Genomic DNA, 24,591 nt, shown 5'->3' with positions numbered 1-24,591 from the left:
TCTCAATGTGGAAGCAGACTTTTTGAGCCGCCGGCAGATCAGTCAGGCGGAATGGGAACTACATCCAGAGGTTTTCAGGTTAATAACAGAAAGATTTGGAACCCCAGAAATAGATCTGTTTGCGTCCCCAACGAATGCAAAGGTAAACCAGTTCTTTTCCCTGCACAAGTGTCAAGGCTCCCTGGGGCTGGATGCCTTAAGCCTACCATGGGGGTTCGAGTTGTTACGCCTTCCCCCCCCAATAACACTTCTTCCACAAGTACTGGTGAAGCTTCAAAGGGAATCAGGGAAACTGATTCTCATAGCTCCGATTTGGCCAAAGAGGCCATGGTATGCAGCCTTGTTAAAGATGGCAATAGACCCACCATTTCGGCTACCGGCTCGACCGGACTTGCTGATTCAGGGACCGCTGGTCCATCCCAAGCCCCACTTATTCAGACTGGCCGCATGGATCCTGAGAGGGTCATATTAAGGAATAAAGGTCTTCCTGACAATGTTATTGAGACTCTTCTTAAATGTAGAAAACCAGTAACTCAGAAGATCTATCGGAAAGTGTGGAAAGTTTATATAGCCTGGTGTATTTCTCACTCCAGGAATCAAATCCTAACTAGCTCGGTGTTAGAGTTCTTACAAAATGGGTTCGATATGAAGCTAGCACCCAGTACTTTAAAGGTACAATGTTCAGCTTTATCTATCCTTTTAGACAGACACTTAGCACAGGAAGATTTGGTAAAAAGTTTCTTTAAAGCTTTACAAAGGTCTACACCAGTGAGGCAAAAGATATTTCCACAGTGGGATCTCTCGCTTGTCCTTAATGGCCTCACAAAGTCCCCCTTTGAGCCGATTGAGGACATTGACATAAAATTTCTTACGCTCAAATTAGCTTTTCTGATCGCGGTCACATCTGCAAGGCGTTTGAGTGACTTACAAGCTTTATCAGTTAAAGATCCTTTCCTAATCATATGTCCAGATAGTGTCAGACTAAGATTAGATCCGGCTTATTTACCTAAGGTAGCATCAGAATTTCATAGGTCTCAAGAAATTATTCTACCTTCTTTCTGTTCCAATCCCTCGGGGGAAAGGGAAGAAAGATTTCATTATCTAGACGTCAGAAGATCCCTGTTAGTTTATCTAAGAAAAGCAAGGGAATTCCGGAAATCCAGTAGCCTCCTAGTTCTATTTTCGGGAAAAAATAAGGGTCTTCAGGCATCAAGACAAACAATTGCCAGATGGGTTAAACAGGTTATTGCATTAACATATGAGAAAACTGACTGTCCATTGCCAGCTAATATTAAGGCGCATTCTACCCGGTCATTATCCACATCTTGGGCAGAAAGGGCAGGAGCCACCATCCAGCAAATATGCCAAGCTGCAACGTGGTCAAGTGCATCAACCTTCATCAAACATTACAGGGTGGATGTGCTGTCCCAACAAGATCAATCGTTTGGCAGAAAGGTGCTACAGACGGTGGTCCCTCCCTAAGGTGAGTCTTTAACTTTATTAAAGACTTACTTGTCTATCTCTCGTGTTGTCCCGGATGCCAGTTAGAGAAAGACTCCTATTAGACCTACCGGTAATGGAGTTTCTGATTGGCATCCGGGACAACGGCTATAACCCTTCCCTTTCCTATCTGGCACCTTTCCTTTCAGAGTTAGTTCACGGGGAGGATGGTCTATGGTAGTCACGGAGTGCAATCTATTTTCCTTCCTTCATCTTGGTGTTTTGACTTAGTTTTCTTTAGAAGCACTGAGGTTGGAGGGAGGGCGGGGGCTTTTAATCTTCTTGGGGTTATGTTTCCCCAGATCCTGGGCGGGACCGGATCTCGTGTTGTCCCGGATGCCAATCAGAAACTCCATTACCGGTAGGTCTAATAGGAGTCTTTTTGTCGGCAGGGTGATGTTCCGTTTAGTTGAGGCCTATTCAAAGAGCTCCTGACAATCATCTGTTTTAGATTGTGTGGTTGCCGATATGACAAGAGTGGAGGTTTAGGGAATATCGTTCTCAGTCTGTGATCCTTGTGTAAAATGGGATGAAGTTCCTTAGCAATCCTCCTTAAGATTTCCAGGTGTGGGTTGTAGGTGACAACCAAAAGGGACACGTTCCTCTTTCTGGTTTTGCTTATATTTCAGGAGTTCAGTCCTGGGGATGTTGCTGGCTTTCCTGATTTGGGCCTCAGCCATGGGAGGACTGTAACCTTGTTTAATGAAAGTGTTCTTAAGGTGATCCAGGTGCTTGTCTCTGTCCATCCTGTCAGAACAAATCCGGTTGTACCTTATAGCTTGGCTGTAAATTATAGAGTTCCTAATGTGCTTGGGATGAAAACTGTCATATCTTAGGTATGTGGGGCGGTCTGTAGGTTTGCGATACACAGAGGTTTGTATGTTGTTACCCCTGATGTATATGGCGGTGTCCAGAAAGTTAATCTCTGTGTGAGAGTAGGTAAGTTTCAATTTGATTGTAGGATGGAAGGCATTGAAGTTCCTGTGGAACTGGAGAAGATCATCCTCACTTGCGGACCAGATGATTAAAATATCATCAATGAAGCGGAAGTAGGCCAAGGGTTTTATGCCACATGCATTGAGGTATTCCTCTTCGATTTTGGCCATGAATAGATTTGCATACTGTCCAGCGAATCGCGAACCCATTGCCACGCCCATCTGCTGTAAATAGAGGTCCTGTCCAAAAGTGAAATAATTATGAGTGAGAATGAATTTGATCAGTCCCGTAATAGGCTTTACAGGTATGCCCTGACCCTGAAGATATTTACGGCAGGACGCAATACCATCATCGTGGGGAATGTTCGTGTACAGGGACTCCACGTCCATCGTGGCCAGTATGGTTCCCTCAGGTACTGGGCCGATGGCTGTCAGTTTGTTCAGGAGGTGGGTGGTATCCTGTAAGTAGCTGGGTCTTTTACAGACAAGAGGTTTCAAGATGTTTTCCAGCCACCTTGAGATGTTCTCTGTAAGAGTTCCGCTCCCTGAGATTATGGGCCTGCCTGGGTTTCCCTCTTTGTGGATCTTGGGAAGCATGTAAAAGCAGGCTGTTCTAGGCTCTTCAGGGATAAGGGTCCTTACATGTAGTCTGATGTTTGCAGGCAATCTGTTAACCATCCTATTAAGTGCCATCCTGTAGCCTTTTGTGGGGTCCCCCTGTAATTTGGCATAGTGAGCGGTGTTGGATAATTGTCTTTGTGCCTTCTGGATGTAGTCACTGGTGTTCATTATGACTATGGCACCACCTTTATCCGCTGGTTTAATAATAATGTCCTTATTCTCCTTAAGGGATCTGATGGCCTGTTGCTCCTGTGGTGTTACGTTCTGGGCCAGTGTCTTTCTTTTACTCAGGATCCTGTCAGAGATTCTGCGTCTGAATTTGTTGATGTATTTATCCAGGGCCGGGTTTTTTCCTCCTTTGGGGGTCCATCTTTTTTTCTTTTTTTTTTCTTTTTAGATCTGGTGCGTTTTGGTCCATTATCCATTGTATCATAGGCTTCCTTATCATGGTAGTGTTCCTTGAGTCGCAGCTTTCTGAAAAATTCCTCCATATCTCCACAGAGTGCAAACCTGTCTATGGGTCTCGCAGGGCAGAATAACAGGCCTTTGGAGAGTACTGACATTTCAGCTTCAGTAACCTGATAAGAGGAAAGATTCATTACACCTGTGGGTTGCTCTTTTTCTGCTGCTTGTGCATCCAGGCGTCCACTCTTAATTCTAAGTCTCATACATCAACAAATTCAGACGCAGAATCTCTGACAGGATCCTGAGTGAAAGAAAGACACTGGCCCAGAACGTAACACCACAGGAGCAACAGGCCATCAGATCCCTTAACCACCTCGGCGTTCTGATTCCCAAGGATTTCTGTGCAAAAAGCGGTACATTTAATTTTCAGCACCTTTTTTCCTGTAACTTACCAAAATGAGCCAAGCAAGAGTTTAGTATACATTCTGAGTACAATAAAAGTGTCAAACACTAATTCTTGTCAAAAATAAAATAAAATGTATTAATAACTAACTGAAATACCTTGCATTTTTCCTCAATGCAGAAATATAAAGAAAATGCAGAAATAAATAAATCAATGCAGAAATAAATAAATGAAGGCAGAAACAAAATTATACAGGGTACAAGTATACCTTAGAACACTTCTTTAGTGTGGTAGATCTTGAAGCATGGTAATGCGCAAAGTGGCACGTCACAATCTGGGCAGTAAGTGCGGGTCTCTTTCCGCATCTTTTTGCCATCCTTGTCCTTCTTATTGCAGCAAACAACGCACCTTCTTGTAGGGTTTGCTTTCTGTGGGGTCGGTGGCAAGTACTCCACAAAGTGTCTCCCTGAAAGCCGTGCCGGATTCACGACATATGATGCCCTGCGCCCCGGTCTAGATGTTGACTCTGGTGGGGGGTACTTCATGCAGATTGCTTCCGTCAGCTGCCAGACAAAGTCATGGTGGGGTACAGGCCTTACACAGCTTTTCTTGTAGAGCACATAGCCATTCCACAAACACTGCTCAAGTAAGTGGCGGAAATTTTTTTTATAATATTTCCGCTGCTGCTTGCGGACAGCCGGATAGAAAGTCATGGCTCCATCAGCCCTGTCCACACCCCTCATAGTGTTGTTGTAATCCAGTATGGCTTTGGGTTTATCCACCTCCTGTTTACTCCTGTTGGTGGTGCGGACAGTCTCGGCATTATGAATAGTGCTGAGGACACATACATCACGTTTGTCCTTCCACCTTAGAGCCATCATTTTGCCTTTCTGCCAGGCAACGACCTCCCCCTTTTTCAGCTTCCTGGCAGAAAAGGCCGGCGGCAGATTCCGACGGTTAGCCCTCAAGGTACCATAGGCATCGGTTTTATGCTGGACCAGGTAATCAAAAAGTTCAGGGGAGCTGTAGAAATTGTCTGTCGTCAGGCAGTACCCCTGATCCAGCAATGGCTCAATTAGGGTTAGGACAGAGGAGGTGGCACACCCAAACTGGCTGAACTGAGGGGCAAATTTGGTGCCTTTGCCCGTGTAAATTACAGAGTTCCAGATGTACCCGGAGTTGGCCTCACATAACTTAAACGACTTCACCCCAAAGCGTGCCCTTTTTGATGCAATAAATTGCACCCAGCTCAGTCTCCCCTTATATGCCATGAGGCTTTCGTCAACCGTGATGTCGCGATCTGGAACATACACAGCCTTGAAGTTCGCAACAATCATCTGGTATATGTCCCAAATTTTTTTCAGCTTGGGTGCGGGATGGGTGGCCTCATCAAACTCCTCGTTGTTTCCGAAGTGCAAATACTTCATGATGAGGGTATACCGTGGCTCGGACATAACAGATCCAAAGAAGGGCGTACTGAGGATCTTATTAGTGGTCCAGTACCACTTCTGCAGCGTCTTACCAACAACTCCCTGGAGGATGACGAGCCCCAGGAACACCCAGATGTCGTTGCTGGTCACAGGTTCCCACTTCCTGCTCCGCGAGAACCTGGGTAGAGAAGATTCCTGCTGATGTTGCGCTGCATAGCGATTCGTCTCCTCAACGATCTTGCGGATGACGTCATCAGTCAGGAAGAGCTCCAGAAAGGACAGCGGACTCTCGTCGCACGCGATCTTCTGCCCGGGTGCCCCTGTGAAGGGGAACCTGGGTGGCGGAGCTTGAGTGGGGCTCCCCAGCTCACACCAGGTGCGTGCGACCGTCACTGGCTCCTCGGCTTCCTCATCACTGGTCTCCGTCTCCGAAGACAGGTTACCGGGAACCTCGCTGTCTGTCGATTCCTCTAGGAGCTCGTCTTCGCTGTCGCTTGCCTCGAGGACATCCAGCAACTCCTCGTCACGCACACGCCTCCGGGAGGACGAGGCCATGACCCCAAGCAGGGTACGGGGTCACGGGCAGCGACAAAAAAAAACCAGCAAAAGCAAACGCACAGGGATCACAGCGTCTTGAAAAAGACGGAAAGCAATACGCAATCTGACAGTAATATGAACGAAGCTAAGGCTGGAAAAAAGCAGTAATCGCACAGAAATCGCACAGAAATCACAGATGCTAGCTGACAACAGACTAACACTGGACGCTGGGGACTCTGAAAGAGGGAGAGCCAGTAACTGTTCAGGGCTTTTATTGAGAGCTGACAGGTGTTTGTGTTTGTGCAAACAACTTTTTGAATTACTGTAGCATGATTGGATTACATAGAGTTTGTTTCCCTATGTAATCCAAAGATGCTGTCGCCGCGACGGACACTAGGGGGCGCAGGAGCCGGCGTCAGAGGAAGTGGCTGGGCTACGCCATCTTCCCTGACTGCCGGATCTCCGTAGGCTTGCGGAGAGAAGAGGGGAGCGGGGACCGGAGGATCGGGGGAGCCTGGGGAGCCTGGGGCCGGCGATCAGAGCCCAGCAGGAGGGAGAGGGAGCCCCGCAGCAGCCGCAGCAGCACAGAGAAGGCGGCGGAAATCATGCGCTGCACAGCGGTGAGTGGGGACAGCGCTGGACGAGCTGAGCTCGTCCTAAACACTAACAGCAACTTTTTCTTGGACGAGCTCAGCTCGTCCAGAACGCTAGGGTGGTTAAGGAGAATAAGGACATTATTATTAAACCAGCGGATAAAGGTGGTGCCATAGTCATAATGAACACCAGTGACTACATCCAGGAGGCACAAAGACAATTATCCAACACCGCTCACTATGCCAAATTACTGGGGGACCCCACAAAAGGCTACAGGATGGCACTTAATAGGATGGTTAACAGATTGCCTGCAAACATCAGACTACATGTAAGGACCCTTATCCCTGAAGAGCCTAGAACAGCCTGCTTTTACATGCTTCCCAAGATCCACAAAGAGGGAAACCCAGGCAGGCCCATAATCTCAGGGAGCGGAACTCTTACAGAGAACATCTCAGGGTGGCTGGAAAACATCTTGAAACCTCTTGTCTGTAAAAGACCCAGCTACTTACAGGATACCACCCACCTCCTGAACAAACTGACAGCCATCGGCCCAGTACCTGAGGGAACCATACTGGCCACGATGGACGTGGAGTCCCTGTACACGAACATTCCCCATGATGATGGTATTGCGTCCTGCCGTAAATATCTTCAGGGTCAGGGCATACCTGTAAAGCCTATTACGGGACTGATCAAATTCATTCTCACTCATAATTATTTCACTTTTGGACAGGACCTCTATTTACAGCAGATGGGCGTGGCAATGGGTTCGCGATTCGCTGGACAGTATGCAAATCTATTCATGGCCAAAATCGAAGAGGAATACCTCAATGCATGTGGCATAAAACCCTTGGCCTACTTCCGCTTCATTGATGATATTTTAATCATCTGGTCCGCAAGTGAGGATGATCTTCTCCAGTTCCACAGGAACTTCAATGCCTTCCATCCTACAATCAAATTGAAACTTACCTACTCTCACACAGAGATTAACTTTCTGGACACCACCATATACATCAGGGGTAACAACATACAAACCTCTGTGTATCGCAAACCTACAGACCGCCCCACATACCTAAGATATGACAGTTTTCATCCCAAGCACATTAAGAACTCTATAATTTACAGCCAAGCTATAAGGTACAACCGGATTTGTTCTGACAGGATGGACAGAGACAAGCACCTGGATCACCTTAAGAACACTTTCATTAAACAAGGTTACAGTCCTCCCATGGCTGAGGCCCAAATCAGGAAAGCCAGCAACATCCCCAGGACTGAACTCCTGAAATATAAGCAAAACCAGAAAGAGGAACGTGTCCCTTTTGGTTGTCACCTACAACCCACACCTGGAAATCTTAAGGAGGATTGCTAAGGAACTTCATCCCATTTTACACAAGGATCACAGACTGAGAACGATATTCCCTAAACCTCCACTCTTGTCATATCGGCAACCACACAATCTAAAACAGATGATTGTCAGGAGCTCTTTGAATAGGCCTCAACTAAACGGAACATCACCCTGCCGACAAAAAATATGTGGGACCTGCAGACATATTTACTCCACTGACAGGGTAACGATACCAGGTTCACAACAGGAGTACAGAGTACAAGGTAAATTTTCCTGTGGGTCCACCAATCTGGTATATCTGATCATGTGTGCTATATGCCCCAATGTTATGTACGTGGGAGAAACTGGACAAACTCTGCGCAAACTTATGAATGGACACAGGCACACTATTAATGATACCAAATCTGGACTCCCAGTTGCTACACACTTTCGGTCCAACGGACACAGCATGGATGATCTTCGTGTCACTGCCCTGAAGGGCAGCTTCAAAACGTCAAATGACCGATTAATAGCAGAAACAAAATTTATAAATTGGTTCAAAGCTGTGCAGAAGGGTTTGAATAAGGACAACAACTTTCTATATTGGTATGAGATTGATGATATATGAACTGTCTCAGCCACTCTAGCTGAACTTGTGAACTAAGAATTTACGATACCTCTGGGTCAATCCTAAATACCAGGTCTGTGAGCAATGGAGTAAACAAGGATCCTTATCTTACCCCATTTAGATGGTCTGTTTGTATTAAGGCATCTTAATGACGTATTTATGCTTGAAAAAAATATGTTTTACCTTTTGATGTTGCATGTATATAAGCTGTCTGTACCACCAGCTTGCAAACTAACAGGATGTAAACCTGACGAAGGCTGCAAGGCCGAAAGCTTGTTTATTCTTATTCATTTGTAGTTAGCCAATAAATGGTATCATCCTGATTTAAAACTTCTTGCTTTTACTGATGGCTAACACGGTACAATACCCTACTGCTACTATTATTTTTACCAGTGAAACCAATATAACATCTCAACATTCACAAATATACACTTCTGACATTCAAAAACAAATCAGTGACCAATATAGCCACCTTTCTTTGCAAGGACACTCAAAAGCCTGCCATCCATGGATTCTGTCAGTGTTTTGATCTGTTCACCATCAACATTGCGTGCAGCAGCAACCACAGCCTTCCAGACACTGTTCAGAGAGGTGTACTGTTTTCCCTCCTTGTAAATCTCACATTTTATGATGGACTACATGTTCTCAATGGGGTTCAGATCAGGTGAACAAGGAGGCCATGTCATTAGTTTTTCTTCTTTTATACCCTTTCTAGCCAGCCACGCTGTGGAGTACTTGGATGCGTGTGATGGAGCATTGTCCTGCATGAAAATCATGTTTTTCTTGAAGGATGCAGACTTCTTCTTGTACCACTGCTTTGAGAAGGTGTCTTCCAGAAACTGGCAGTAGGACTGGGAGTTGAGCTTGACTCCATCCTCAACCCAAAAAGGCCCCACAAGCTCATCTTTGATACCAGCCCAAAACAGTACTCCACCTCCACCTTGCTGGCGTCTGAGTCAGACTGGAGCTCTCTGCCCTTTACCAATCCAGCCACAGGCCCATCCATCTGGCCCATCAAGACTCGCTCTCATTTCATCAGTCCATAAAACCTTAGAAAAATCAGGCTTGAGATATTTCTTGACCCAGTCTTGACGTTTCAGCTTGTGTGTCTTGTTCAGTGGTGGTCGTCTTTCAGCCTTTCTTACTTTGGCCATGTCTCTGAGTATTGCACACCTTGTGCTTGTGGGCACTCCAGTGATGTTGCAGCTCTGAAATATGGCCAAACTGGTGGCAAGTGCCATCTTGGCAGCTGCACGCTTGACTTTTCTCAGTTCGTGGGCAGTTATTTTGCGATTCCAAAGCGCAGCTGAAAGCGCTCCTGTGGGCCCTCAGTCCTTAAAGAGAATCTGTATCCAAATAAACAGCCCCTGGTGGGTACTTGCCTCTGGAGGGGGAAGCCTCTGGATCCTAATTAGGCTTCCCCCGTCCTCTTCGCCCTTCTGAGATCCAGTGCTGGCAGGCCCTGAAAATGCAGCCGACAAGCTTATTGGTTGTAGTGCAGATGCAGTAGCGGCTAAAATATTTGCCTTCTGTGGTCCTGCGCAGGAGCATTAGTGGCTTTCCAATGAGCTCTGGCAGAAATAGGCTAGCCCAATCGGGTTCGCTTTACTATGCAGGTGACTCGGGCTCGGCTATTTGCACCGGAGACCATCGTAAATCCGCCACTGCACCTGCGCAGGACCGAGGAGCGTAAATATTTACATTGCCGCTGTTCATGGGCTGCCAGCGATGGATCGTGTTTAATGTTTTCAGAAAAGAGTAATAATTTCCCTGGTCATTGTCCAGACAGCACCCTGAGATATGTCCCCCGATCCACGCCCACTGGACAGGAACTGCATGAGAAGAAATTTGCATAGACACAGCCAATTGGTATAAGTACCGCCTTCACATACACCTCAGTATTGTTCCTGTCCACTTCAGGCTGCATGCAGTTAGAATCAAGCTATCCATGCCAGGTGTGCAGGGGCTTATGCGGTGGTTTTCCAGAGAAGCAGGCAGGCCAGGTGGGTCCTGAGCTGGGGAATCGCTGCTGGCGTCCTATCGCCATTTCTCTCTCATTGTCAGTACGGATGTCTTGGCATATACACCGGAAATGATGTGCCAAGTCAGCTGAGCAGTCACGTGAGTCAGCATCATCCCTGATGCAGGAAGTGACGGGGAGCCAAGTGGCACGGTCTTCAGCTGGGTTACCCATATGACAGCAGCAGAGGGGATGCCAAGACAGACCGTGAGGAGGAGTCTCCTCAAGCGTTCTGCGCCAACAGGCAGGAAGTCACTCGGCTGGTGATGGAAGCCTGTTCAATGGTCGCAGATACTTTTGTGGAAATCCGGGCAGCAGAATTGAGGTAGGAGCAGAAGATCCTGCTCTTTTATCTTTTATATGTTGTGCTGATGATTTGTTTCTCCATTCTTATATTATCAGGCTGGTCTGATGGGGGAAGCAGGAGGGGAGGTCCTCTCAAATAAGTGCAGGTATTATTTGTTTATATACGTGTACAGATCAGTCTGGGGTTTTTTATTTTTGTGTGTGAGGACTGACCATGGAACAGGCTGTCGGACAATCCCCACAGGCAACAGGCTGTCGGACAATCCCCACAGGCAACAGGCTGTCGGACAATCCCCACAGGCTGTGGAGTGTGGTTCTGCTCTGCCCACATCCCAAAAGGAAGATAAAACTAAGGAAAGATTAAAGAGCAAGTTAAGGAACAGAGTAAGTCATCCCGAAGAAAATGTTTGCAGTCTAATACTAAGAGATGTACCTTATGTTCAAATAGACTGCCTATATTTTCTTACAAATCACTGTGTCAGACATGCACAGATAAGGTGCTAAAACAGGAATCACCTGGCCTTTTTTTACTTTAATTGATTAGTGAGATCAGAATTGTCTTCTTGCCAGTTGTTCAACCATTTCAACCCGCGGGTATTTTTCACCTTATGGGCGAGAGGAATTTTCACCTGTCAGCGCTCCTCCTATTCATTCCCTAATAACCTTATCACTTCTTATCACAACAAAATGAGCTATACCTTTTTTCTGCCACCAATTAGGCTTTCTTTGGGTGGTACATTATGCTAAGAATTGTTTTATTCTAAATGCTTTATGATGGGAATAATAAGAAAAAAAAATGGAAAAAATGCATTATTTTTTCAGTTTTCAGCCATTATAGTTTTAAAATCATTCACGCTACCATCATTAAAATCCACACATTTTATTTGGCCATTTATTGCAACATTAAAATTTTATCCCTAGTACAATGTATGATGACAATATTTTATTTGAAAATAAAGGTGCATTTTTTTCTGTTTTACATCATCACTAATTTTTAGCCCAATATTAAAAAAAATGTTATGCCCTCTTCTCCCCCCCCCCCCCCCCCCCTAAAGTCAGTAGGTGTATTTTACTATTTGGCCACAAGATGTCCCCGCCGAGCAAAAATCCTATTAGCGTAATAGCCTAATAGGATACAATGTATCATTACATTGTAAGTAGAGGAAGTGACATAGGCTTCCATCGGAAGCCTTCGAGTGGTGGCGGGGAGATTGTGAATGTAAATATTGTTTCCATTCATAAATTTAACAATCGTGCGGTGGAAACGGGCGGTAGAATATATGAGAATAAACACTGTTTTTGAACAGTGATTATTCTCGGCGGACATGCTCGGATTGGCACAGGGGACTTTTGTCCCCTGCAGCCAATCCCCCTTGCTAGCAGCAGCAGGGCGATTGCGGGCATGTGCCCGCACGATCGCCTGCAGACCACCCAAACTGCAGGAACGGCTCTAGCCGATGCGGACGTGAAGCTAACGTCCGCACGGCTTAAATGGTTAAAGATGTCTCTGCTACATCAGTCTTACAAACTTCTGCTGCAGTTGGAAAGATTGATTCACCTTCAGTCCCGATTCCTCAGTCCTCTCTGGCTGAAAAATCCAGATCTCAATCTATTGCTATAGATCAGTTCCTAACAAAGCAATATGTCCGCATACACTGGCAAAGGTAAGAGTGTGCTAAGGGCCCAACTAAGAGAGCAATGGTTTGAGAGAAAGAGAGCCCATATATACAGCACCACTCATAATTAATTCAAAAAGTATAACAATTTTATTTCACATACTTCATATAGTATGACATAATGGGGAGTTCAACAATCTTAAAAACAATTAAAAAGACCACATTATCCTCTAATACCAGCTGCAATAATTCATATATTCTAAGCATGTAAATAAATGTACACACATGTAAATAAATGGACTAATTCCTATAAAATATGCCAACTTGGTGGGCTACAAATGAGAGCCCACCAGTGGTAGAACCCGGGTTCAGTACCTAAATTAAAGTGCTCAGTGATAATGACAATTCATTAATAAACAAAGTGCTTAGTGCAAAACAATATATGTTGTAAACCAAAACATGGACTGCATGAATTCAACTATAATGACAGGAGCAGCCTAATAGATAAAGTGCATAAGAGCAGAGAGTGACAGTGAAAAAAGGGGGGGAGAGATACTCAGCCCAGGTCGCTAGTATGAAGAGCACCTGGAGAAGACTGGGGTCCCCTCAGACATTCCACCAGGTTCGCGGGCGTCACCCCGCTTTGACAGGAGGAGAGGACACCGTGTTTGTGAACGCCAGTCCGGCGTTTAAATAGAAAGAGGAGGGCGTGTGCCGAGCGAGCGGGCGTCATCCGGATATGACGTCACCGCCCCTCGGACGAGAGAGAGGAGGAAGGCGGAAGAGACCACGCTGGAGCGCAGTATGGAAAGCCGGAAGGTGAGTAAGCAGAGAGTTACCCAGGCAACCAATCACTAACCATACACACGGAAGGAAAATGTGTCTTGAATTATAACAATAATCTACAATTGTAAACTAGGAATGCTTCAATATGCACATTTCTAACAACAACCCAGCAATATGACTCAAAATATGTATGCAAATGCACATTATACATTTTACATAAAAACAGCAGCCGCGTCCATATCCAAGCCCCTATTTAAAGAGGCAGATACATATCTATGTACCAGTCTGTATACTGCCAACACTGCCACCAAAGCAGCAGAATGACAGAAAAACAGGGAGAATCCAGAATGAATGTTCAAAAATCCGGAATAAGAGTCCATTGCAAATAAGGAGGCCTGTATTAGCCAAAGGAATGGGGTCCCATAAGCACATGAAGTTCCACGAGTTCATATCCAAATTTGGACATCAGGATGGCAAGGTCCATGCATAGGTCCATATACAGAGGTCCATGTATAAACGATTGGCAGATATAGACACATATACAAACAGATCTGCACATGCATAAGAAGGAGGAGAAGGATACGGGTAAGTATATCATACAAAAAATGTATCACACAATATCCACCAAGAAAAAATATATATATACATGCATGTAACAAGAAATGGAATATCAACCGACCATTGTAAACAATATAAGTATTGTGAACACAGCACTATCCCAAATACCCAGACCAATCAATTTCTTCATTGATGCCTGCTGGTGACATGCTGTCAAGCTGATAAATCCACCTGGCTTCACGTCTAAGTAGGGCCCTAGCAATATCGCCACCCCTCATACCCAATTTAATCTGATCTAGACCACACACCTTGAGGCCCACCGTGGAGCCCCCGTGCATGAACAGGAAATGGGATGCAACTGATGTCAAAGTATCACCATTGTCCAGGTCTCGTTGGGCCAATCTAATTTTGGATAGATGTTGTTGAATCCTGGTTTTTAACATATTTTTGGTCTGTCCCACATATATTTTACCACAGGGGCAGGTCATCGCATAGATGACGCCCCTGCTTTTACAATTAAGGTACCCCTTGATCCTATATTGTTTAATACCTTTGGTGTCATGGATCGTACTTTGAGGCCGCATATACATACAGATATTGCAGTCACCACAAGGATAACTGCCTTTAAGAGGACCTCTACATCTCTTTCTTCCTCCAACAAAGTAACTTGAACATAATCTGTCTTTAAGACTAGGACATCTTTTAGCTGAAATAGATGCATTAGGAGTAATAAATTGTGCAATAGTCGTATCTGACAGTAAAGTTGGCCATGATCCATTAAGTATGCGATATAAGTCCCTCCATTGGTTATTATAAACCGTGCTGAATCTTACCAGTTGGCTAGTTGTTCTTGGTGTCTGGTGTAGCAACTGGGACCTGTCCATGGCCCTGGCCCTTTGATATGCTCGCAAGCATATCAAAGGGCCAGGGCCATGGACAGGTCCCAGTTGCTACACCAGACACCAAGAACAACTAGCCAACTGGTAAGATTCAGCACGGTTTATAATAACCAATGGAGGGACTTATATCGCATACTTAATGGATCATGGCCAACTTTACTGTCAGATACGACTATTGCACAATTTATTACTCCTAATGCATCTATTTCAGCTAAAAGATGTCCTAGTCTTAAAGACAGATTATGTTCAAGTTACTTTGTTGGAGGAAGAATGAGATGTAGAGGTCCTCTTAAAGGCAGTTATCCTTGTGGTGACTGCAATATCTGTATGTATATGCGGCCTCAAAGTACGATCCATGACACCAAAGGTATTAAACAATATAGGATCAAGGGGTACCTTAATTGTAAAAGCAGGGGGGTCATCTATGCGATGACCTGCCCCTGTGGTAAAATATATGTGGGACAGACCAAAAATATGTTAAAAACCAGGATTCAACAACATCTATCCAAAATTAGATTGGCCCAACGAGACCTGGACAATGGTGATACTTTGACATCAGTTGCATCCCATTTCCTGTTCATGCACGGGGGCTCCACGGTGGGCCTCAAGGTGTGTGGTCTAGATCAGATTAAATTGGGTATGAGGGGTGGCGATATTGCTAGGGCCCTACTTAGACGTGAAGCCAGGTGGATTTATCAGCTTGACAGCATGTCACCAGCAGGCATCAATGAAGAAATTGATTGGTCTGGGTATTTGGGATAGTGCTGTGTTCACAATACTTATATTGTTTACAATGGTCGGTTGATATTCCATTTCTTGTTACATGCATGTATATATATATATATATATTTTTTCTTGGTGGATATTGTGTGATACATTTTTTGTATGATATACTTACCCGTATCCTTCTCCTCCTTCTTATGCATGTGCAGATCTGTTTGTATATGTGTCTATATCTGCCAATCGTTTATACATGGACCTCTGTATATGGACCTATGCATGGACCTTGCCATCCTGATGTCCAAATTTGGATATGAACTCGTGGAACTTCATGTGCTTATGGGACCCCATTCCTTTGGCTAATACAGGCCTCCTTATTTGCAATGGACTCTTATTCCGGATTTTTGAACATTCATTCTGGATTCTCCCTGTTTTTCTGTCATTCTGCTGCTTTGGTGGCAGTGTTGGCAGTATACAGACTGGTACATAGATATGTATCTGCCTCTTTAAATAGGGGCTTGGATATGGACGCGACTGCTGTTTTTATGTAAAATGTATAATGTGCATTTGCATACATATTTTGAGTCATATTGCTGGGTTGTTGTTAGAAATGTGCATATTGAAGCATTCCTAGTTTACAATTGTAGATTATTGTTATAATTCAAGACACATTTTCCTTCCGTGTGTATGGTTAGTGATTGGTTGCCTGGGTAACTCTCTGCTTACTCACCTTCCGGCTTTCCATACTGCGCTCCAGCGTGGTCTCTTCCGCCTTCCTCTTTCCTCCTCTCTCTCGTCCGAGGGGCGGTGACGTCATATCCGGATGACGCCCGCTCGCTCGGCACACGCCCTCCTCTTTCTATTTAAACGCCGGACTGGCGTTCACAAACACGGTGTCCTCTCCTCCTGTCAAAGCGGGGTGACGCCCGCGAACCTGGTGGAATGTCTGAGGGGACCCCAGTCTTCTCCAGCTGCTCTTCATACTAGCGACCTGGGCTGAGTATCTCTCCCCCCCTTTTTTCACTGTCACTCTCTGCTCTTATGCACTTTATCTATTAGGCTGCTCCTGTCATTATAGTTGAATTCATGCAGTCCATGTTTTGGTTTACAACATATATTGTTTTGCACTAAGCACTTTGTTTATTAATGAATTGTCATTATCACTGAGCACTTTAATTTAGGTACTGAACCCGGGTTCTACCACTGGTGGGCTCTCATTTGTAGCCCACCAAGTTGGCATATTTTATAGGAATTAGTCCATTTATTTACATGTGTGTACATTTATTTACATGCTTAGAATATATGAATTATTGCAGCTGGTATTAGAGGATAATGTGGTCTTTTTAATTGTTTTTAAGATTGTTGAACTCCCCATTATGTCATACTATATGAAGTATGTGAAATAAAATTGTTATACTTTTTGAATTAATTATGAGTGGTGCTGTATATATGGGCTCTCTTTCTCTCAAACCATTGCTATAGATCAGTTCCTCCAATCTGTTGTCTTTCTAAAGGAAGGAAGGAAGGCAAAAAAAAGAATGGAGGTTGCAGGATGAGGAATCTGAATTGTCAGAGGAAGAGTATGATACAGTAGTCTGCAAAAGTATTCGTACCCTTTGAAGTTTTCCACATTTTGTCAGATTACTGCCACAAACCTGAATCAATTTTATTGGAATTCCACGTGAAAGAACAATACAAAGTGGTGTACACGTGAGAAGTGGAACGAAAATCATACATGATTCCAAACATTTTTTACAAATCAGTGCAAAGTGGGGTGTGCGTAATTATTCAGTCCCCTTTGGTCTGAGTGCAGTCAGTTGCCCATAGACATTGCCTGATGAGTGCTAATGACTAAATAGAGTGCACCTGTGTGTAATCTAATGTCAGTACAAATACAGCTGCTCTGTGATGGCCTCAGAGGTTGTCTAAGAGAATATTGGGCGCAACAACACCATGAAGTCCAAAGAACACACCAGACAGGTCAGGGATAAAGTTATTGAGAAATTTAAAGCAGGCTTAAGCTACAAAAAGATCATCCCACATCCCACGGAGCACTGTTCAAGCAATCATTCAGAAATAGAACGAGTATGGCACAACTGTAAACCTACCAAGAAAAGGCCGTCCACCTAAACTCACAGGCCGAACAAGGAGAGTGCTGATCAGAAATGCAGTCAAGAGGCCCATGGTGACTCTTGACGAGCTGCAGAGATCTACAGCTCAAGTGGGGGAATCTATCCTTAGGATAACTATTAGTTGTGCACTGCACAAAGTTGGCCTTTTATGGAAGAGTGGCAAGAAGAAAGCCATTGTTAACAGAAAAGCATAAAAAGTTCCGTTTGCAGTTTGCCACAAGCCATGTGGGGGACACAGCAAACGTGGTAGAAGGTGCTCTGGTCAGATGAGACCAAAATGCTAAACGCTGTGTGTGGCAGAAAACTATAAAACTTCAATGAATACTTTTGCAAACCACTGTATATCGTCTATGGAGGAGGAAGTTTCTTCTGCCGATAGTTATTCATTTTTTTTTTTTATTTTTTTTATTACTCTGCTGAATAATTACCTGCAATTTGCTTTAGAAAAAAAATACTGAAAAAACGATTGGGTAAAAAAAAAAATTCATCACAAAAAAAAACAACAATCACAACTACTGTACAATTAGCAGGACACAGCTACAGCGCTTGTGTCTGCTCTACAATCCGCCGCTGCCCTGTCTGCGCTCTTCACAGAGAGAAGCCTGGTAGCCATAGAAACGGACAACATTAGGTGTCCGTTTTCTATGCCAGCTTCGCTACAGGGGTCCTTGCCGGGCAGCTTCATCAGTAATGATGATGCGTTCCTCCACAGTCCTCCTCACACGCAGTTGCGTCCCACCTAAGAGGGAGGGTGCGTTCCACTCCCCGCACAGCAGAAAAGCTGCTACTCTTTACGGCACATGGGGGAACAGTATAACTGCACGATCGTGCAGTTGAAATTTAGAACAAACCTTCCAGCGCTGCAGAGAGGGGAGTCAGTTACAGCAACAAGGAAAGATGCCTCCTACATGGATCAGGCTGAGTCGCGTCGGAAAGGTACTTCTGCCGACGTGACTGCAAATGTATAACATGCTGATGTCAGTGTTTTAGAAAAAACCCCTGTGACTCACTACATGTTAACTGCTATGCTCTACAAACAGCTATGCATAGTACAGTGACTGTAAAACATAATTTTTCGCCATAGTGTCCCTTTAAACAATGATGCTGGCCAGCTTCCCTGCTCCCTACAGTTTTTTGGCAGTTGAACAGAGCAACTGCCATTCACTAAGTGCTTTTGAAAATAAATATATCCCTGAGAATCCCCTATAAAGAGATGGACTAGTCCAAAACCTGTCACTTCTGTCAGATTTCTACTACCTACTGTAAGTGACAGCAACATAGGAGAAAAGTAATTTATGGCTCATTTTACTCTGGAAAAATGTAATACTTATTTGTATATGTTTGCACATGTTTTAAATGTTAGTTTTTCGCTGTAGTGCCCCTTTAAAGAAGATAGTCTAGGACAATGCAAGGACAATTTTGATGACGCCATACTGGCCAAAAGGGCCCTAGTTTTCACTACTAGGGAGATTAACTACACTACAATACAACACTTCAAGCGGAACTGAAGAACTTTAAAAAAAAACAAAAAACAGTTTCACTTACCTGGGGCTTCTGCCAGCCTCTTGCAGCCTTCCTGTCCCGCGCCGGTCCTCCACAATCCTTTATTCTCCCACTGCCAGCTAGTTTCATCACCATCGATTTGTAAGCTGACGGCAACTGTGCCTGCGTGCCCTGAGCCACGCGTATCTTTGTGTTCCCACCCGCAATGCCATTCTGCATTATGGACATAAGTAGACTAAATTCTGTGATAGGATTTTTGCAAGCAGGGTTCTTGAAAGGTTTAAGTAGAAGCGCATTGAAAGTACAAATATTGGCATTAAGTGTTTTTGTGGAACAAAAGCTAGCAGAAAACAGTTTTGTAATTCAGTTCTTCAGGTCAATATCAAGACTGCGTCCAGTACAGAAGATTCGGGCAACCCCGTGGGATCTGAATATTTAATTGCAGGCTATTTTTTTTTTCAACTCCATTAGAACCCATTTCAGAAATATAAGAAAAACTGACGCGCAAGACTGCCCTTTTTTTTTTTTGTTAGCCATCTCTACGGCCAGACAATTGTGAGAGATGCAGACTTTTTCGATAGAACAACCATATTGCATTATAACAGATGATCCAGTCTGAGGCTTAACCCTTCTTTTCTGCCAAAAGTTTCATCTACCTTTTCACAGGTCCCAGGAGATCTTCTTGCCTTCCTTTTGCTAGTGTACTTCTAATCCTAAGGAGGAGAAATTGCATTGTCTTGATGTAAGGCGTTGCATTATGCAGAACATTAAAATCTCTGAACATTGGAGAGAGACTAAACATCACAAACTGGGTTTGTCAGCCAGAACAGACCTAGTATTTTGTACATAAGTTTGGAAGCTGTTATCCCTCCCTAAATTGATATTCTTTATCATCCCAGGGTGCTGTCCGGACAATGACCAGGAGAGACATAGTTACTCACTGATAATGTCTTTTCCGGTAATAGTAAGGACAGCACCCGCTTATTCCCACCTGATTAATTAAAATCTTATTTGGAGCACCATTCTGCTTTTTTTTTTTTTTTTTTTTTTTTTTTTATTATTCATAGTATGCGAAGGTGGTACTTTTATATCAATTATCAATATTATTTCTTCTTATGCAGTTCCTGTCCAGTGGGTGTGGATCGGGGACATATCTCGGAGTACTGTCCTTCCAATTACCAGAAAAGACGCTATGGGTGAGTAACTGTCTATCCCCAACCATCCTGCTTCCTGGCTGTCTCTCTAATTGCCTGTGGACCTGCCCTTTACAGTGAGGGGTCAGTGGAGAGCAGCTCGAAGCACAGGTTAGGGTAAAAACAACAAACACAGAACATTTATATTGCGCTTTTCTCCGGGTGGACTCAAAGCGCCAGAGCTGCAGCCACTAGGATGCGCTCTGTAGGCAGTAGCAGTGTTAGGGATATTTGGCCAAGGTCTCCTACTGAATAGGTGCTGGCTTACTGAACAGGCAGAGCTGAGATTCGAACCCAGGTCTCCTGTGTCCCAGTACACTATCCAGCCACCACTGGATAACAGCAGGGTAACTGCAATGTAATTTTTTTTTTTTCTACAGAAATTCTGTATTTTGTAAATTTAAAGTACCATTAGTTAGACATTCTCTACAAAATTTGAACTTGCATACTGGTGCAAAGTTAATATACAAATGTATGAATTATTTAGTCTTAGTACTCATATGATCAAAATGTTTGTCATCCTATGAAGTGCTGCATTAATGAGAACTCATTGTTCTGAGTTTCCTTCTGTCCTTTCAGGCGGTTTCTGTTTTGAGTACTTATGAACATTCTCTCCCCCCTCCCCCACGGCCATATGACGGAAATATAAATTAACCCAGAAATCTACTGTATGCTTAGATAACAGTACATTGGTTCTGTGCAAAAAAAAAAAAAAAAATCCAAGCTGCAATAATAACCAAAGACCTGTAATTGCGTTTTTATTGACCTCTACAAGACCAGGACTTTTTTTTTTCTTAACTGGTAAAGGATACTGCTTTGACAACAAGAATTATAGCACTTTTCACTGGGAAGGCCTGAAATCATTAGTCTGTGAATTAATAGCCAAAGTTATTTAATAAACTAAGCTAAGCCTTACAAAAAGAGGGGGACACCGAGAGCCCAGTATAGTGTAGTAAGTACTGGAGTGGGATGGATAGTTAAGGTATGCAGAATAATACTCACAAACCAGGGTTACCCTCCAGGCAACCACTGTAAATGCAGGTGGGGAGATTAGACCTTCCCCCTCTCAAGATTAAGAAGTCGCTCTCTGTTCATTGGAAGAAACAGGTACATTACCCCTCCATCGGGGGTGGGCATAGGCATTTTATGCAGTAAACCGAGGTGCCACAAGAATAAAATACACTAAAATTGCTAAAATCGCTAAGGAGGCCATGGTGGACTTACCACCTCAAAGCAGACATGAAACTGTCAATTTCAAAAATACATAAATTTATTGGTATACTCCAAAAACAATGCTGCAACGCGTTTCACAGGTATAGTCCTGTTTCATCAGGCAATAAAATGCAGGGTATTTAACTGTAAACCAGAGACAAACTGGTACATCAGACTAATGACCTCATGAACAGTGAAACAAAAGATAGTATGTAATAATTATTAGTATTGGAACATCTGATAAACCTAGTGATGTGTATAACGTCGCTTAACATTAGTATACAGTGCTGCCCATAATTATTCATACCCCTGGCAAATTTTGACTTAGTTAACCAGCAAGTAATTTTTTGACAGGAAATGACATAGGTGTGTGACAATTCAGCCCCGCGATCCCGTCGAGATCTGCTCCCGTTAGCGTACGCAGGAAGTACGGGCGCAGACGGACAACGAGACCGGTTGCTGGATCGTCAGAGGGAAGAAAGAAAAGGCGACAGAGCGTGCCAATCCCGTCTAATCTGCTCCCGTTAGCATACGCAGGAAGTACGGTGAACAGACTGATCATAAAGATTGGTCGCGCAGCTGCCGACAATATGTAATGGGACAAACATCCACCAATCCCGTATTACTAGGCCACTGTTGCCATGCAGGTTTCATGCACTAGAGACTGCTGGAGGCAAATTCACTGTGTGCGTAGTAAACGGTTAAGATTGGTTGGAGGTGCCCATACATGTACAATTCTGATTGTATACAATCGGTAAACTAAAAATATCGATTTCACGCTGGAAATCGGGTAAATACACTGCCACCACTTTTTCCGTTCAGTAGTGAGGAAAGAGACTCCCGCTATCATAATACGGTAGCCAGCCCAATCACGTTCAACACGCTCCAGTCACCGTTCCGGGAATAGTCCCTTCCGACGGCTTAAAGACTGTGAGCAATGTGACGTTAAAGAAAGGTTACTGGGTCCCTATATGATGCAATCTCGAATTTTATTTACAATCGAGAAACAAAAGCTATCGATTTCGCACAGGAAATCTGGTACTAGCTAATCCTAGAAGGAAGAAACGGTTATTTACAACCTAGCTAGCAAATCAACAATTTATAAGCAAATCATAAAACAATGCGGTAGTATGACTGACTCTTCAGAGGGCAGATTCGTTATAGCAGCAATCAGATGACCAGAAAAGGCACACGACTGAACGATAAAAATCGTTTATTTCTAAACTACATGCACACAGATTGATTTGACAGAGAAGAGATGAAAAGAAACAGAATGTCCGAATATACAGTTCAAATACTGTTATTGGTAGTCCATGCGGCAATCGCAAGTCTTTGGCATGAAGTCCAAAATGGCGGTTGCCATGCGGCCAACAAGCCTTTGTTAGAAATGGTTTCAAGATGGAGGTTTTGACCCGTGTCCTTGCGGGCTGCCAGGATGTTACTAGGCGTCAGATTGAAGGTAAAGGACCTGGACTTTTGGGTCATGTCAGTTTTTGTTCCTCACTGTGGGTGGGGGGAGTTATGACACATACAAGTCCAGCCTTGTGCAATTTGAATAAGGCAGTGCCCCCTTAGGCAGGGAGAGGTTTTGGGCCAATTCATATTTTGCCCGCTCTCAGCATGCCCGTAGGGAATATCAAGAACCCGAATGAATATTCATAATCAGCGTAAGTGTGTGAATCTGCTGATACCAAACTTGGGGGGTTTAGAGTGAACGGTGACCCCAAAATGCATATCTCTGCTTTGGCAGGGCTTACCGTTAATTCGGTAACATCCAATTGTGTGGTTTGTTCCGAATTTCATAATAAGCGGGTTCTAAAGGCCATTGCCTATTTGGAAAGTCATCTTTATGATAAAAGATGGGTTTCATATTTGTGAGGTCACAGATAGGTTTCCTAACTGGTCACTGAGAAAGCCAGCTGTGGTCTCTAAGTGGCTTCTGCAGGATGTTAGCAGGACCTCCTGTGGCTGCTCTTTTCATGTATGGAGCCGAGGAGCCACCAAGTCGGGGTTAGGCAGTGGAGGTGTGAGATTTCCCTCTTTCTGCCTGGTTGGAGGTCCCCGAATGCCAAGGACCCTTTGTCACACGGAGGTGCGAAAAAACTAGGTAATAAGAGCATTTGCTACATTTGACCAGGGAGAGGAACTGTTAACCCCTGGCTTCCCTGGTCTTTTTATAAACCAAGCCTTTCCCTAGCTGCTGTCATTTTGTTAATAGTGGCAACAGGGAATATTTCATAAGGCTCTAACTACCTATTTAGGACGAATAAACGTTGATTCGTCACAAGGTGTCTCCCCAAAAGATAGTAAGATGATGTACAAGAGTCATTATTGTGGGAAAAAACATTTCTAAGCTTTTATTTACATTTGAGCAAAAAGTGTCCAGTCCAAAATTATTCATACCCTTCATAAACTGTCATAGGCTGTGGGGAAATCCAAAGTTCTGTACCATTACAAATAGTCCAAGCTGTTCTAAAGCATCCGAATTACCCTGATTAATTGAGAACAGCGGTTTTAACCAATTTAACAGGTGAAAAACAGCAGCTGTCCACAGTTGGTTTGTGGACAGTCACGGCTAAGACAAAAGAGCTCAGTGAAGACCTGCGCTGCGCATTGTGGCTGCTCAAAAGTCAGGAAAGGGCTACAAGGCCATTTCTAAATGTTTTCAAGTTCCAGTGGCTACAGTGCAAAGTATTATTAAAAAATACAAGATGTTCCGCACTGTGGAAAATCTCAAGAGGATGTGGTCAGAAGCCAAAAATGACACCTGTGCTGGCCAGGAGCATAGTGAGCGAAGTAAAAAAGAATCAAAGGATCACCTTCAAGGCCATCCTGATGAATCTGGGCTCTGCTGGTGGCAATATCTCAAGGCAGACAATCCAACAGACATGGCTTCCATGGATGCAGACCAAGGAGGATGCCACTTCTCCAGATAAGGCACACAAAAGCTTGCTTGGCCTTTGCAAATGCTCGTCTGGACAAAGAAGAAGACTTTTGGTCTTCTGTGAAACAAATTGAATTGTTTGGGCACAATGTTTCCTTCATTTAGCGTAAAAAAGGAAAAGCCTTCCACCCAAAGAACACCACCCCTACTGTCAAACATGGTTGTGGGAATCTAATGCTTTGGGGGTGTTTTTCAGCCAATGGACCAGGGAACCTAATCACAGTAAACGGCACCATGAAAAAAGAGCAATACAGGGGGATTCCCAACGACATCAGGCAGTCTGCAGAGAAACTTGGTCTTGTGCACCAGTGGACACTTCAGCAATACA

At 44.1% G+C, this 24,591-nt stretch overlaps 1 protein-coding gene across 4 annotated transcripts in view; it reads left to right on the top strand.

The window, feature by feature from the left end:
• Positions 1 to 24,591, top strand: part of B4GALT1 (beta-1,4-galactosyltransferase 1) — a 311,629-nt gene that overhangs the window by 19,707 nt on the left and 267,331 nt on the right. The window lies entirely within an intron of this gene.

Source organism: Hyperolius riggenbachi, chromosome 1 (assembly GCF_040937935.1).
Source record: "Hyperolius riggenbachi isolate aHypRig1 chromosome 1, aHypRig1.pri, whole genome shotgun sequence".
NCBI lineage: Eukaryota > Metazoa > Chordata > Amphibia > Anura > Hyperoliidae > Hyperolius > Hyperolius riggenbachi.
The sequence above is the reverse complement of the archived record's forward strand: the minus strand, read 5'-3'. Positions and strand labels throughout refer to the sequence as shown.